The 16,362-nt window shown below is 40.6% G+C and overlaps 1 long non-coding RNA gene across 1 annotated transcript in view; it reads left to right on the forward strand.

The window, feature by feature from the left end:
• Positions 1-8,820, forward strand: part of LOC142071932 (uncharacterized) — a 61,132-nt gene extending 52,312 nt beyond the window's left edge. Inside the window, exon 3 of the long non-coding RNA XR_012668190.1 lies at positions 5,434-8,820. This is a non-coding gene — a long non-coding RNA (uncharacterized LOC142071932). The remainder of the gene's footprint in view (positions 1-5,433) is intronic.
• The last annotated feature ends 7,542 nt before the right edge of the window (positions 8,821-16,362 follow it).

Here is a 16,362-nt window from a genome sequence, read left to right on the forward strand (position 1 = left end):
GACCACTAATCTATAAACATGTTCATACACGGAATTAGATCAAATCTATTTATCTATTCATTCCAAGGCCAGAAAGATCTTCTAGGCTGACCTCCTGAATAACACACGTCATAGAACTTCCCAAAAATATTTCCTAGAGCTTATCTTTTAGAAAAACATCCCATCTTGATTTAAACGTCAGTGATGGAATATCTACCACAATCCTTGGTAAATTGTTCCAGGGGTTAATTACTGTTACTGTTAAGAATTTATGCCTTATTTGCAGTCTGAATTTGTCTAGCTTCAAATTCCAGCCATTAGATCGTGTTACACCTTTCTCTAGCAGATTGAAGATCCCATTATTAAATATTTGTTCCCCACATAGATATTGATAGACTGTAATCAAATCATCCCTTAATCTTCTCTTTGTTAAAATAAATAGATTGAGCTCCTTGGATAGTCCATCACGAGAAGGCATGTTTTCTAATCCCTTAATCATTCTTTTGGCTGTTCTCTAAACCCTCTTCAATTTATCAACATCCTTCTTGAATTTTGGCACTTAAAGTGGACACAATATTCCAGCACTGATTGCACCAGTGTCAAATGTAAAAGTAAAATAACCTCTCTACCCCTTTTGAGGTTCCCATTTATGCATCTGAGGATTGCATTTGCTCTTTTGGCCACAGCGTCACACTAGGATTGTATGTTCAGCTGATTATCCACCACAACCCTCATATCTTCTGCAAAGTCATTGCTTCCCAGAATAGAGTTCCCCCAGTATAGCCTAAATTCTTTGTTCCTAAGTGTGTACATTTAGATTTAGCTGTATTAAAATGCATAGGTTTCAGAGTAGCAGCCGTGTTAGTCTGTATTCGCAAAAAGAAAAGGAGTACATGTGGCACCTTAGAGACTAACCAATTTATTTGAGCATAAGCTTTCGTGAGCTACAGCTCACTTCATCGGATGCATAGTTTGCTTGCACCCAATTTACCCAATGGAGGCTTCCATAGCTGAGGATGTTTGCTGTCAGAAACTTCCATCTGCATCAAACTTGGCTTTTTTTGTCACATCTTCTCTGCATTTGAAAAAAAATCCACATTTTGATTTTTATGCTCAGACTGTCTAGTTTCAAGATGGCGCTGCCATTTGCATGGTTTCATCAGTTCAGCAGACAAAACTTCGCAGCAAATGACACATTGTGTTTTTTCAATACCAGAGGAAACAATGCTGGTAAAACTGTGTTTAACGTAAGACTAGAGCTACTTTTGCTTTTTAGCAGTAGAGGTGGCCATTATTTTCCGGAGAAATGTGCCTGTGTGTCTGACCGTTAAATAATAAAGTACTTCTTCAGTGGCTGAACAATCAAGTCCTCTACTGTTGTCTCAGTCCCAGGGCTGGCTATAGGAAAAATGGTGCCCTGGGCAAACTTCTATTTGTCACCCTTTCTTTGGAGACGGAGCAGGGCTGGAGGTGGAGTGGAGTTCGGGGTGGAACTGCTCTGGAGGGGCTTGGGGGCTCATAGCCCCTTGACCCCCACACAACCTCGTCACAACCCCCTGAGAGGTCGCAACCCGCAGTTTGAGAACCAATGCTATGTGGTAATATAAAAGTTTTGCTTTATTATTTTAAAAATGCCTGCTCTGAACTTATGAACTCTGACAGAAGGAATGGTTCCCCCTGCCCATCAAGAAGGACTGTTGAATCCAAATGGGCCATTTTGGAACATCACAACACAAAGGCTGGTTTAATGCCCCTCTTATGCCCATGAAGGTGCTATATGTGAGAAAGCAGGTCCCATCAGCCTGAATTCTGAAAGAAGAAAATAAAGATGGCTGAGATAAAGATTTTTCATCTCTTAGCGCCAGCCCTTGGAAGAGTCCAAACAGCAAACTAACAAAAAACAAAGATCCCCAGGGTCAACCCAGTTAGCCCTAAAATACATTCAGTGACAGATTATATCTGTCACCTTTTGGAACCATAGACTGATTCATTTATGCTTGTATGTTTCCTGCTTTAACCTGTAAATAACTCACTTCCTTTTTCTAGTTAATAAATCCTTTGTTAGTTTACTGTAGAATTGGCTACAGCATTGTCTTTGGTGTGAGATCTTGGGTACAAATTGACCTGGGGTATGTGACAGGTTTCTTGGGACTGGGAATAGTCTGAATATTTTGTGACTTTTGGTGCAAGTGACCATTTATCACTTAGTGCAGCTTGCCTGGGCAGCAAGCTTGATTGGAGTGCCTAAGGGAGCTGACCATTGGGAAGACTGTTACCATGATGCAGGAGTTCACATTTGTTATTGGTTTGGTGACATCTAATAGAACATACAATGAGGTTGGGGTTTCTGTCCTGCTTTTTGACAGTCTGCCATGAGATTGACACTCACACTCATAAACCACGCCAGACAGAATGACATTTAGCACTTCTGCCTTTTCTGCATTATTATGGATAATTCTACCATTTCCATCTAATATCAGACCTATGTTATTGTTAGGATTCCTTTTGTTCCTGATATATTTTAAAAATTTGATATTGTCCTTAGTGCTGCTGGCCATAGATTTCACCTTGTGTCTATTTTCTTCCCCAGTCAATTTTCTACAATTACTAACTTCTCATTTAAATTAATTCCTACCAATTCCCCCTGTCTTTTATCATATATATTTATATTTTTACATCTGCATTCCCGTCCCCTCAGAACCAAGTTACATTTTTAAATAGTACAGCCTTCTTCGACTGTGAATGTGTGGTGTTTTTAAATGATTCCCAATTATTATTCATATTTTTCTAATTAAATTCTTTCTCCCAGATGATTTGGCTCATAATTATTTTCAGATTTATTAAATTGGCTTTATTAAAAGCACCAAGTATAAATATATATTATTACTGGTCTGGACTTTGCTTGCAGATAAGTATGATCAACTCATGATCACTTGTATCTAAGCTGCCGTTCATTTTTTGTTCTGTGGTCACTTCCTCCTTTATCTGTTAGGAGAATTATTTATTAGAACTTGTCCTATGTTGGCTGCAACACTTTTTGAGCTAGGAAATTGTCATCTGTAATATTTAGAAATTCCAAGGATGTTTCAGTACTGACAGTATGAGACTGCCAGCATACATCAAATTGAAGTGCCCCATGATCACGCAGCTTTTCCCCGCCAGCCCAATACATCGTAGGTAGGTGCATACAGAGGCGGTCATCCTACTCCCTAGTGTGATTTGGTGGTCTGTAGCAGACACCAATTAGTATCCCATCTTGTGGTTTATCTGTTAGGACATTGAACGGTAAGCATTCAAATCATTGTCTTCCGAGTTATCAGTGACTTGGAAACAAGCAATGCTATTGTTGACATGAGTACCGTGCCCCCCTCCCATCCACCCACTTTTGCTACTCAGTCCTTTCTACATAGGTTGTAACCATTGGTTTTAACATTTCAGTACTGTGAATCATCTCACCAGGTTTAAGTAATACCAACTAAATTGAATGTATGCTCATAAATGAGCAATTCCAATTCCTCTTGTTTCTTAAGCAGGATCTTAGCATTGGGATACAAGCAATTCAATAATTTCTTCTTCATGGCTTTGGTCCCTTGATTATTTTGTCTCAACATCTCAGTTTTGTGCTGAGTACTCATATCTTCCCTCTTTTAATCCCCCCCTTTTTGCTATTAGTTTAATCCCCTCCTGCACTGCTTAATTTGTAATGAAAGAGGTGCCGGGCTCAAGCAAAGATGAGCCAGGGCTCAAGCAATCATTTACTTTCATAACTGATTTGGCAAACCCAGAGGTGCTCGGGCTAAGAACTGGCAAGTCTGGAGGTGCCGAAGCTCAGTCCTGCCAAACCCTGTCACAAATTAAGCACTGCCCTCCTGACCACTGTCCATGTGGAGATTGGTCTCCCTCCTACTTAGGTGGAGGCAATCCAAACTATACAGCCTCCTCTCTCATGTAGAAGATAGACCAATGTTCCACAAAACCCAAATCCTCCACTCCACACACCACGTATCTAGCCAGCAGTTGACATCCAGAATCTTCTGCCTTGTCTTTTGTTCATGAGACAGGAAGGACTTCAGAGAGATTGCTTGGACATTCTTCTTCAGCATGGTTCCAAGTTCCCTGAAATTATCTACTATCTGCAAGATATCCCACAATGCAGTGTCTCTAGTGCTGATATGAACCATCATCAGTGGATCCCTGCCCATCAACTTCAGAAGCCTACCCAATCAGAGCGATGTCTCATGTCATGGTTCTGGGAATGCAGCACTCTGTCCTACTGTGCACTATTTCCTTGCAGAATCTGCATTTGATTCTTCTGAAACTCCAATAATGATTGCCTTGGAGGGTTGGTGAACTCTTTGCAGGCAAGCATGATTTTCTTTGAATTTGGGCTGAGCTGCCATCCACCTTTGTGTCCCATATTTTTCTCCACTCCTTTGGATCTGCTGGATCTTGAGAGGTATCTTACATAGTTTCCATGTTGAGGAACTGAGATTGATTTGAAACATCTATCTGTGTGAAATTCCTCCCTGTTGTCTTTTCTCTAGTGGCCACAGCCTGCCCATCTTCATCTGTCTTCAGCTGTGTGTGTTTGTAAAGGATGTTTCGTTATTTAAAAAAATCTCATGTCTTTTCCATACACTCATGACTGCAAACATAACCAGTTCCATTTTAAAAAAACTAAAAGTTAAAGACATCTTTTTTGATGCTTTGTTAATATTTTGCTGTGGGGGGGTCATAATACAAGACATTGTTGAGAAATGTAAGGAGAGAGAATGGCAGTAGCAATGGATTAGTGGCTGGAAGGAACAATATATCAGGAAAGGCTTTTCTATGTTTATATTAATCAACTTTTTTTAAAAAAGGGTACAGGAAAGCCAAGTGATATTTTCAAGAGGAATTTGTAACAAACTTCAAATATATCTTGGACAATGTTGATGAATTTATTTGCATTGCAATAATGAAAGGGTCTATAAACAATAATTAGTTTTCTGCCCTACCCATTAGGCACATTCCCTTTATCAATTTTCTTTGAGAGGTGGACAAATCCCTGTGCCTAGTGTTTGAAATGAGGCATTTTGGCACATTCCACTATTAAGTATTAAGATGCTACTCAACCCCAGAATGGCGGCAGGTGGGAAGACTAAAGAGAGCAACTCTTAAGAAAGGCAGCTTCTTGAAATGTTTGCTCTTCACTCTTGATGGTCCTCTGAACACTAGCAAGGGACTGTGCTTATCTTCTGTGTTAGCCCCATCAGTATCTCTTCAAGTAAAAACACTGGTCGGATTGTGCCAGTATTCAACTGGTGAATACTGCTAAATAATATCAGTCAGTGGTAATGACAACAGTATAGATGGCCTACTTTAAATATATCCTGTATTATCCAATTCTTTTTATTTGTCTCTTGCACAACTTATTTGCTGAAACTTGTTTCTCTCCCTCCTTCTTTCCCCTAGGCTATCAAACAAAGCTGTCTAAACGTATACTCATCCATCAACCTCAAGTTATTAAGAGAACAGCTGCAGAACATTTGAAAGTGAATGGAATAGAGTGTTGGCTGTATTTCAAGAACATAGAGCCAGTGCTACAAAAACTTTGCAAGATGGCAGTTTTTCTCATGCTGGCTGCTTCTCACTCTGCCTGGACCTGCTAGCAGAAGTTTTCTTGAATTAAGGAAAATCTTTAAAACCTATAGTGTGTGTTTCCAAAAAAACTGTTAATCATTTCAGATCTATCACCAAATCATGTTCCATCTTAGTAAAATTTCTCTTTTGTAACTATTTCCCACAAGGGCTTATCCAGAACCTGCTAAGGGAAAGAAAACCAATTTTGTGCATGCTCCATCTAGTTACAAACAACAGAACAGAAGTGATACTATATAACAAGGTCAGGATGAGTGCAGCCATTGGGGGATTTGTGTACATGGCTTTCTCAAGCATAGGCAGAAAACTCATTGTACAAATGCAGCGGCTAAGGGATTGTAAGTATCATACACCATAAATGTATCAAAAGGGAGTCAGGATAAAATTGATGTTACTATAGGTCACTTTTCTCATTGAATCAATGAAAGAGTTTATGATAGATGGGTAGCAGCTATGTAAGAATCTATGAATGTTGACATGTAACATGTGGGAAGAACAAGCAGTCAGGCAACACAATGACTCCCTCGATAAAAACATCTCAGTATATACTTGAAAGACAATAGGGGAAGCTGTTAGCTTAATGGATCCTCTATATCTTGTTCCCTATGAAGATGAAATAACTTGTTTTGCCAGGCTAGGAGCCTAGAGAAGTGGGACAGTGAGAGGCTTTGTGGAGGGAGTCTGAGGAAGTCAGACCTTTCCCAATCCAAGGAATGGCAAGCCTTAGGGAGAGGCAGGTCTGCACATTGGTTTATTGTTTTAAGATCTATTCTCTCTATAATGCTTTTCCTTTAAACAAATAACACTTTGCTTTAAGTGGTGACCATTGTCCAATGACATCACTTTACAAGCATGGGAGGTGAATGGTTTGTACCACATCATTTCATGGCTGCCTTCTAGATCTATTTTTCCTGAGGCCAATGGCAGCAGCTGTACAGAGCTGTTGCTTTTGAAGATACACACCAAACTGAGCAATCCGTACACACAGCAGAAAAGGCGACAGCATTGACAGAAGCTGAACACTGAGTAGCACCACTAAGGGTTAATGGCTCCTCAGGCTTCCAGCCATATTTCTCCTTTCCTCTTTTTGTTCTGTGTTTGAGCCACATTTAATCTAACTCTTCTCTCCTCCCTGCATTCCATGTTGTTGTGATATCATTTACTACAAATCTGACCCCCCATCCCACTGCTCTAGCTGACTGCGTTCCTCTCTGACTTCAACTCCTGGCTCTCCCTCTTCCTTGAATCATAATTCCCCACCCTCATCCTCACTTATTTAGATTTCCATGTTGATAACCCATCTGATTTCCTCGTCAGACATCTTCTCACCCTCCTTCCCTCATTTGGCTTTCAACTCAAGGTCATTTCTCACACTCAACAAAATACCTGCTCACTCAACCTTGTCTTTTATCAAACTTGGCTTCCTCTGTGATCTCTCCATTTCTCAGCCCTACCTTGTCTCCTTCAGCATTGCTCATCTGTCTCTTCCCTTTTCGCCTGCTTACCTGGCTGGTCCATGAGTTCTGATACTCATGAGTTCTGCCTTGCTCTCAGCCCCCTGCTTCAATGCCCTCTCCTTTTTCAACACAGGTGATTTCCATGACTTTGTACTCTCCACTATCTTTGACCCTGCCAATCCCCCACCCTAGTTCACACCTAATATGTCTGACAATATCTTCATGAATTTCCAGCTGTTAACGTAAATTTAATATGACCAAATCTGATCTATTGATCTTTATCCCCTCAAGCCCTCCCCTCTCTTTAACTTCTCTATTACAGTGAATGCCACCATTCTCCTCCGAGTTACTCAGGCCCATCACCTGGGTGCCATCTAGGACACATTTGGCGTACATCTAAATCTATGCACTACTTCTTACATCACAGCTCTATGATGAGCTTTTCCTCTGGCTACACTGCTAAAGGCTCTTCCAAGCCTTCATAATCAAATCTCATATTGACCATTGCAACCTGATGTTCGCTCTGACTTCATCACTGCTCGCTTTCATCCCTCAATCACCCTCCCCTTCTCCACCGCATCGAGCACAAGATTCTTGTCTTCAGCTTTAAGGCCCCTCACAATTTAGCTCCTCCCTACCTAGTTGAAGCAATACTTTACTGTGATGTTACCCCTGCCTTTGTCATCATCTTCTCTCTCAGACAGCTCCTTATTATCTCCCTTGCCACACCCAACTCTTTGCAAAGTCTGCAAAGCCAATACTTTATTATCTTCAGATCACCTTTGCCAGGATTGTCAACAGAGTACTTCCCACTGCCAATGGCTAGACAGGTAGAGGGGCTTATTTCATGGTCATTTGCTTGTTTTACTGTTCCCTCATCCTCTTCCCCATCCCAAAATCCCATTTGCTTCATCTCTCTTTTGTGTTGTGTTTTTATATTGTGAGATCTATGGAAGAGGAAGTGTCCTTTTGCATGTGTATGGTGATAGAGCCCTATGGGTAATATTTTCAAAACTACCTAAGTGATTTAGAAACCTAAGTCTCAAAAACAAAAAATGTAAATATTGAAGTCTAGACCCACAAAGGGTCTTGGGCACCTATATCCAACAGTTAAGCACCACTGGTTCTGGTTTGGGCTGCAGCCCAAGTTCTGGGACCCTCACACCTCCTAGAGGTCCTAGAGCCCAAGCTCCAGCCTGAGCATCTACAACACAATTACACAGCTCCTTACCCAAAGCCCTGCGAGCCCAAATCAGCTGGCATGGGCCTGCCACGGGTGTCTAATTGCAGTGTAGACACACCCTTAGGGTCAGAATCTAATCCAAGCGACATGACTCAGCAATATCGCACATTGTAATAGGAAAAAAAAAGACAGAAATGGTTCAAGGTGAAAATTCTTTCTCTTTGGTAACCCTGATCTTCTCACTTTGTACTTGGACAGTCTTTGGGAAATGCTGGAGGAGGCCTTCTGCAGCCCTTAGTCATAGGTACAAAATGGTCCATGTAAAAAAATGGTCCTTTAATTTTATCACTCCATTTCTGTGTTTTATAAAGCTGTGATTGTTAGCATATAGCATTTGTCCATGCAAATGGACATGTAGCCACCCAAATGGTCATTTGTACATGCAAATGAGGATGTCTGTGCACAGTTGTTGCTATGAAACATGTAAATATAGATGCAGAATTGTATGTACATTTTAGAACGCAAGGTGGCCTTCAACTTTATTAAAATTTGCCCTCAGCGCTTGTATTGTTGGATATATTTATTTATAGATGTGCTAGAATGCATTATGCAAAATATTGGTATAATTTATACTTTCCATTTATAGACTTTGTGAAAGGGTTAATAAACTTGAATAAATAGATAATTAAAAATGAAATAGCTTAAGCTTAAGTATTTACCAGTTTCTATCAAAATACATGTACGAAAATAATTAAGAACAGTCATACAAAGACTAAGGGCCTGATACAGCTCCCACTGAAGCCAAAGGCAGACTTTTCATTGCCTTAAATGGGAGCTCGATAAAACTGTAATCCCCTCTACAAATATCTTGTGAAAAGGATTAAGCAGTTTTTGGTATAGGTTAGTGGGATAAGGTATTTTATCATAGACTATCAGGGTTGGAAGGGACCTCAGGAGGTCATCTAGTCCAACCACCTGCTCAAAGCAGGAACAATCCCCAACTAAATCATCATCAGTATGTAACTACAGGTCACTTTTGAAAAGATTTTATCTTCTACACTTCAACAGCTTCTGAAAATGAATGTAAGTTCCCCTGTACAGAATCAAGTGCCATTGCTAGTGGCTTCAATAATTAGAGTAATTCCTTATCTAACCTCTCCAGCCCAATGTTACGTTACTTTCTGGCAACCAGCACACCTTTCCTGGACCACCCTGAAACAAAACTTCTAAGCAGTCTGCAAAAAACAATTCCACCTTTCAGTTTGAAGATACTGTGATGTTGCAGTCCATAATGTTTTGTGGAAATATGCTTATGAGTCTGAATATGATGTAACTGGAATATGCTTTATGCAAAGTGTGGGCCATTAATGGTGGTTTGGAATCTTGATGGCTCCCATTGACTTGGACAATTGGTTGTAAATGGCTTTGTTTACTTGCAAACCTTCCTGGGTATGTGCGGGCCAGCCCTGGAAGAATGGAGGCTGGGGTCTCACAGGCACTGTTCTCTCTAAGCTGTGCACGTGTGCGTGCGCACACAGATCCTAAACCCCGCGCGCACAAAAAATGAAATACATCGGAGCCAGGCCGAAATATCATTTACGGACGACTTTTGACATTGCTCGCCCGCCATCTATCAACACAGCCAGATTCTACAAGCTGGCAAGGGGGGGAAATGGATAATATATAATGTATAAACATTTTACTCCCTTGGACGCATTTACCTCGTGGCACACAAATTTGAACTCTGCTTCAAAAATTTGCACAGAAGAAATTTTTTGAGCACACGGCCTGCCAAAAATTAGAGGGAACATTGCTCATAGGACATGTGAACATGTCACCTGATACTGGAATCCATTTTAAACCTGGTGCTTTTCCATTTAGAAGGAGGGGTGGGGACCCAGAGAGACAAAAGATTCCCGCCTTGTGCCAAAGCTGTAAAAGGGGGTGGAACAGAACAAAAGGGGCTGCCAGTCATGAGAACATCCCTAGTTTTAATGCTCTACCTCAACCATCTGATACTCAAGAGCTAAAAACAATTTCATAGATTTTCCTTTCTCCTGCCATCTCTAATTCTGTGTCCAAAACCCAACCTCTTATATCGCCTCTTCCTCACTGTCGCTCCCACCTTCTTTCTTATTACTTTTGTCAACTCCACTATTCTTCCTGACTCTCAGTTCCACAATACCACTTTCATCTTTGACTAGTCCTTTCTCCCCCATTTTATCCCCCCACTCACACAGTCTATCACTTCTTCCTTTTAACCGCCACCCAAAACTATCTGTTGTTCTATTATTGAAACTCTTGATCAGCTCTCATCTAGATCATTCTGATCTCCTCCCTTTCACAGCCTTCTCTCTTTCACATTCCCCATTCCAGTCTTTTCAAAAGCTCTGAATTTCCCTGCTCACCCACAAAACCAATTGGCCCAAATAGGTGACAGTTATAGCAGTTGCACACTGTAACCTGATTCTTCAATGTTTAATAATTGTATTGGTTTCCAGTTGATAACAAGCTCTATGGACTGCAACATGCATGTGTTAAACCATTACAGAAAAAATATCTTACAGGTGGGGGCGGAGGGGCCTTTGGCCATAGATGCACTAGAAATTTACATGAATGTCCTCTCTGAGCTGCCATCTCTCTTTCTGAATCAGGGCTGAAGCAGAAGAGATGGACATGGCAGCCCAAAGAGGTGGCAGCCCAGGGTTCTGGGAAGTGGGGAGCCAGAGGCTGAGGAAAAGCTGGTGCCTCCTCCTCCAGCCGGTCACTGACAGCTTCCATCACTGCTTCTTACGCATATCCAAAGGGCCTAGGTGAGAGAGACCAGCTAGACCTCTCCCCTCCACCCTAGAGATTGGGAATTCACCCCCATCCCCTGCCACTGGCAAGACCAGGACCTCTCCCTAGCTCCAAGGACCTGGAGAACTAGAACCTAGGCCTGCAGGGCTCTGGGTGAAAAGTACTTCCATGCGGCCACCAGCAGCTATGGCAAAGCTGTGATCCATGTACTATATATTCTAGGGGACTGAGCACTACATGAAGTGCTGCCCACAAAAGACCCAATAGGCAGCACCCATGACCTCTGGTTGGTTCAGGCACACTAATCATGGAAGGAGTTCCAGAAAGCCATCTACACAACTGGGCAGTACCTGGCCTGTTGCTACAGCCCTGCTTTCATTTCCTGCTTTGGACCACAGCTCAGTTCTGACCCTTGTCTTGATCCCTACGATCTCAACTAGACTACTGATTCCTGACTCTAGTTCTGACCTTCAGCTTGACTCCTGGTTTCTGACTCTGGATCTGACCCCTGGCACCCTATTCCTGCTCCAACCACTAGGCCTGACTGCTGGTCCTATCCACTAGGCCCAGCTTCCCATGTCAAAAGTTGTGACATATCCCATTGTAGAAACTTGGACCTCTTCCTACCTGCCTCCCCACCCCCACCCCCAGACCCAGTTCCCTGGCATCCAAGAACCTTGGGCCGCCATCTCTCCATGCCACCTCCTCCACCTCTTCTGCTTCCAGGCTGCTCTGGAAGGAGAGATGGTAGCTTGATGAGGACATACATGTGCCACACAGCAATGCAAAATGGGGGAAACTTTCTGAACATGACCTCAGTTAATTGGCAGATAACCTGGGCCCCCTCTTTAGAAAAGTTCTGTTTGTGCCCCTGAAATTCAGAAGATCTGGATACAGGTGCCCAGCTCTGCCACAGATTACTTTTGTGACAGTAAGTGATTTGCCTAATCTGTCTGTGCCTCAGTTATCTGTGAAATGAAGATATTATCTCCCCCACCCCATTTTCTGTCTAGTCTATTTAAACTGTAGTATGTTGTGGGCTTCTCTTTACTATGTACTGGGCCTCGCACAATGGCAGCCCAATTGAGTTTGGGGCCTTTAAATGCTTCTATCTTGTAAGTAATAAAGTGCACATGCCAATGTTGGTGTACACAGATATCTGTAAGATATAAGTACAAGTAGATGTACATGTAACTTGTGTTCACAAGTGGAAGCCTTGCTTTCAACATGTGCCCCCAACATTTCTGAACAAATCTGGGTGGACTTGGAACTTGTTTAGAGTATAAAGAATTCTACAGTGCCGATAATATAAATAAAATACTCCAAGTTACTCCTTATTCGACATTTCAGAGTGTCCTGTTTTCCCCATGTTTTACTTCTCAATGGTGATTTCTTCATGCTACAGATTGTACTTTTTTGTGTCTGATACAGCATAATAAATAATAATTTCCCTCAATCTAACTTACTGTTGTTGCTGTGACCCTTCTTAGTGTCATCTTGGCAAAGTGAGTTATAACTTGCTAATGTTTTGCCCATGTGGCCTTCGTGCACGCCTGAAGGCCATTTGACCAAACACCCTAGTATAGACTTTGGAAATCAGAAAAAACACAAAGGTTTTTTTTTTTAATTTAAATAAGTGGAAAATGGCTTTTGTTGTTGAGAACTTGTACAGAATACAGTAAAGTACTATGCAGTGTTTTTGCAGCCATGTCAGTCACAGGATATTAGAGAGAAGATGGGTGAGGTAATATCTTTTACTGGACCAACTTTTGTCTCTCTCACCAACAGAAATTGGTCCAGTCAAAGATATTACCTCTGCCACCGTGGCTTTATATAGCTCATGGTATAAAAATTCACAACATTTGGTAAGAAACCTTCATAATACTCACTTTTTTTTCTAGCTACCTGCAAAATACCACTTCCCCTCATCGTATACAAGCTAATTCTAGAAACACCTATATATAAACTTCAAATGGCTCAACTCTGTTACAAACAAGATCATCTATCCTATACAACCACCTGAAAACCACATTGGCTTGAAGCAGTTATAATTTCCCCTTCCACAACAAAACAAGTATCTTCACTCTAATATGTTCCACTGAGCATTAATTACACACACAATCCAACAGATTGGACAAGCCAGTGCAGAGTAGGGTGATCAGATGTCCCGATTTTATAGGGACAGTCCCGATATTTGGGGTTTTTTCTTATATAGGCACCTATTACCCTCCACTCCCTGTCCCAGGTTTTCACACTTGCTATCTGGTCACCCTAGTACAGAGGTTCCTACAGCAGAGAGGATTTCTTAACATAAAGCCACTGAATGTAACCATATTATCGCTTTCTCTCTGTAATGTATTTACTGGATCATAGGGTGAAATCCTGACCCCACTGTGAGGGCTTTTGAAGGCTTTGGATCAGATTCAAAAGCCCTACATTTGTCGTAAGGTTTTTGCAGTTTAGTTGCTAGTCATGAAAACAAAATGTCACCTGGAATGTTAATACAAAGACAAATTGTAGACTGAGTTTACAAATTGATATGTTCTATGATACTAAACTGAATAAAAACATATCAACAGACAACTATGATAACATTTATTTGGTTATCTAGTAAATTTCCATATATTCCACAAACTGAATGAACTGAGCAGTAGAATGAAGGTGAGCATAAAAACAAATAACCAACTAACATTCCTATAAGTTATGTCCCAGGACTTTGGTGATTTAATTATGTAACTTCCTACTATGCTTCATCCATTTTTCTATGTTCCCATCCACAGTTTCCCCAAGTTCCTGTTTGAATTTGTAACATTTGCTGAGTAATGCACACAAGAACCACATGGAAACCAGCCAACTAACTTTATGAATGAGGAGCATGCTTTAAAGCAGGTTGTGTCATACCATCATTAAGCATTGTAAAACTCCTTAAGTGCCTCTGAATAAGGACAGAGCATTGACTGTCCCCCTCAAAGCTTTCATAATGAATGGATGGGGACACAGAGCCAGTTTAATGCCTGTTACTTTATGCAACCTAAACTATTTAGTGTTCATATTTGCATTTTGAAGTTGTCCCTCACTAGGAACTAGATTGTGCCTTCCTGATCTATGCAGGCAGATTTCCCTCCACCTGAGTCTAGGCAGAGAGTGGGTTGCCCCAACCCCCTTCTGGATCCCACAGTAGTCCATTAAGTCATGGGACTATATTATCTTTTCCATAATCCCGTGTTTTTAGGAACATGCACCCCTTAAGGGAAATACTTAAATCTTTCAGTTTTCCCATGGTGGTCCATGCCAGTGTCCTTGCAGCATCCTCATCTTCCCCTGAGTACTCAGATTGCTACTCTGTTCTGTTCTGCCTCCTTTAAGGTTAGTTTCCTTCTGTCAGGTGTAGCCAACAGTGCTTGTCCCCAAACAGTCTATACCTTAAACAAAGAAAGGCTTATTTGACACAGGATAGAAAACAGACAAAAACCACAAAAGATCAAAGGTTAGCTAGAATATAAACATGGCTAGACCCCACCCCCGCCAAACACTTGTATAAGCATAGCTTAGGCCCAACCTCTTAGTTACAACATATTGGAAAAATCAATCTTGCTTAATCATCATGGAAAATCAGTCAGTCAGTGAGTCTGTCTCATGTAATAGTGTGGCTAGTGTTTCCCTCAGTACCTGAAGAACCCTTTCTAGCACTCTGCAGACTTTATCAGCCTAGGTATTAAAAGGGGGGATTTTCAAAAGTCAATGGGAGCAGAGTTAGGCCAACGCCGAGTGGTTTGGAAAATCTCAGAAGTCCTCTCTAGTACGTTGTACATAATTATCATTTAGATCAAACATCCTTACACAATTTCAATGCTATTTCAAAGTTGTACCATTGATTAAAGTTCATTACCTTGTTCAGATTTCCCATAAACTGTAAGGACCATTTCAAATATCATTTGCACATTTCAGAGAACTCTTTGAACCATTGTACAAGGTTTCACCTTTTAAGATGAATGCACAACTTTGTGCATAAAAAGAACACCCCAAATAATTAGCAGCTTGGTATTTTTCAAAATGACCCATTTCTTTGTGAGTGTGAACAAACATCCTCCTTTAAACAGGGTCTTTTAGCATATTTATTGCTTCTCCTTCCTGTTTCAAGGCTGATTTGTAATTTAACATAATCTATAGACACAATATTGGCATGATTAAAAGATATATAGCAAATATAAGTCATATCAGACAGGCAAATGAACCAACAAGTGTTTTCCCCTGAACTCCAAGGGCCTGCTGCCTTAGTATTCATACTTAAGCTTCATACTGCTCTTAAACTATTGTTGTGGGTTTTGTAATGTTATTTGAAGATACAGCTACATGTCAATAAGTCGATAAACAGAAAGAGATGATAGATAACAGAAAGCTATGTAAAAACAGGAGAAGGAGCTGCATTACTTCTATATGATCCTCAGAAGCACAAAATGGTTGTAAGAAAGAACAGTAGCTTCAGTTATAGCTGTAAAATAATTTCATTAAAATTTCAAAATTGTCTTGCAATGTTCAAAGTGGAAACTTTGCTAAATTTTAAAAATGTTTTTGAAAAAATTTGAATTTTCAAAGTATTGCCTTTTCATTTTTCTCCCTCTTTTCCTTTTATTTTCCTTAGTGCTGTCTCAAAAATGAGTAAAGGAAAAATGGAAAGGGAAGGGACAGATGCCAAAATTTGAACTTTCAAAATTTTCAGGTCCAATGAAAAAAAATGAAAGTTTTGAATAATCTTTTCACAAACATTTTATTTAAAAAAGTTTCAAATTTAAATTTTGACCAGCATTAGTTATAGTGCAGGGTCCAGAATAATAAAGATAGACAGAAATGACTCTTGTTCTGCACTTACATAGTCCAATTTTTGCAGTTTTGCTCCCATTGCTTGAATTTCAGACACTGTGCTCCTATAGTCAGAGAGAAGGCATCAAACTTCAGAGCCTCTAAAATATTCTTCAGCTCCCTTTAACATCAGTGGGCATTGGATTAGACCCAAGGGAACGGCTGTCAATTTTATTTGGTTCTGAGCCTTTCTTCTGGCAATTATAAACTATATTTGATCCAAATAATATAGAAATTGTTCAGATCACCCAGACACCACCACACCTTTCAGACAAGCAAAAATAAAATCAGTGGAACTGCTGTTTTTATGCTTTCTGCACCTCTAATTACCAGCGTTGGGACACTGGACAGCAAAAAAAAGGAGGATCCAGGAACCCCAGAAATAAGGGAAGAGGATATTTTCAGTCAATAAAATTTAACAGATGAAATTTTAAAATAAAATTC

This window comes from Caretta caretta, chromosome 4 (genome assembly GCF_965140235.1).
Source record: "Caretta caretta isolate rCarCar2 chromosome 4, rCarCar1.hap1, whole genome shotgun sequence".
NCBI lineage: Eukaryota > Metazoa > Chordata > Testudines > Cheloniidae > Caretta > Caretta caretta.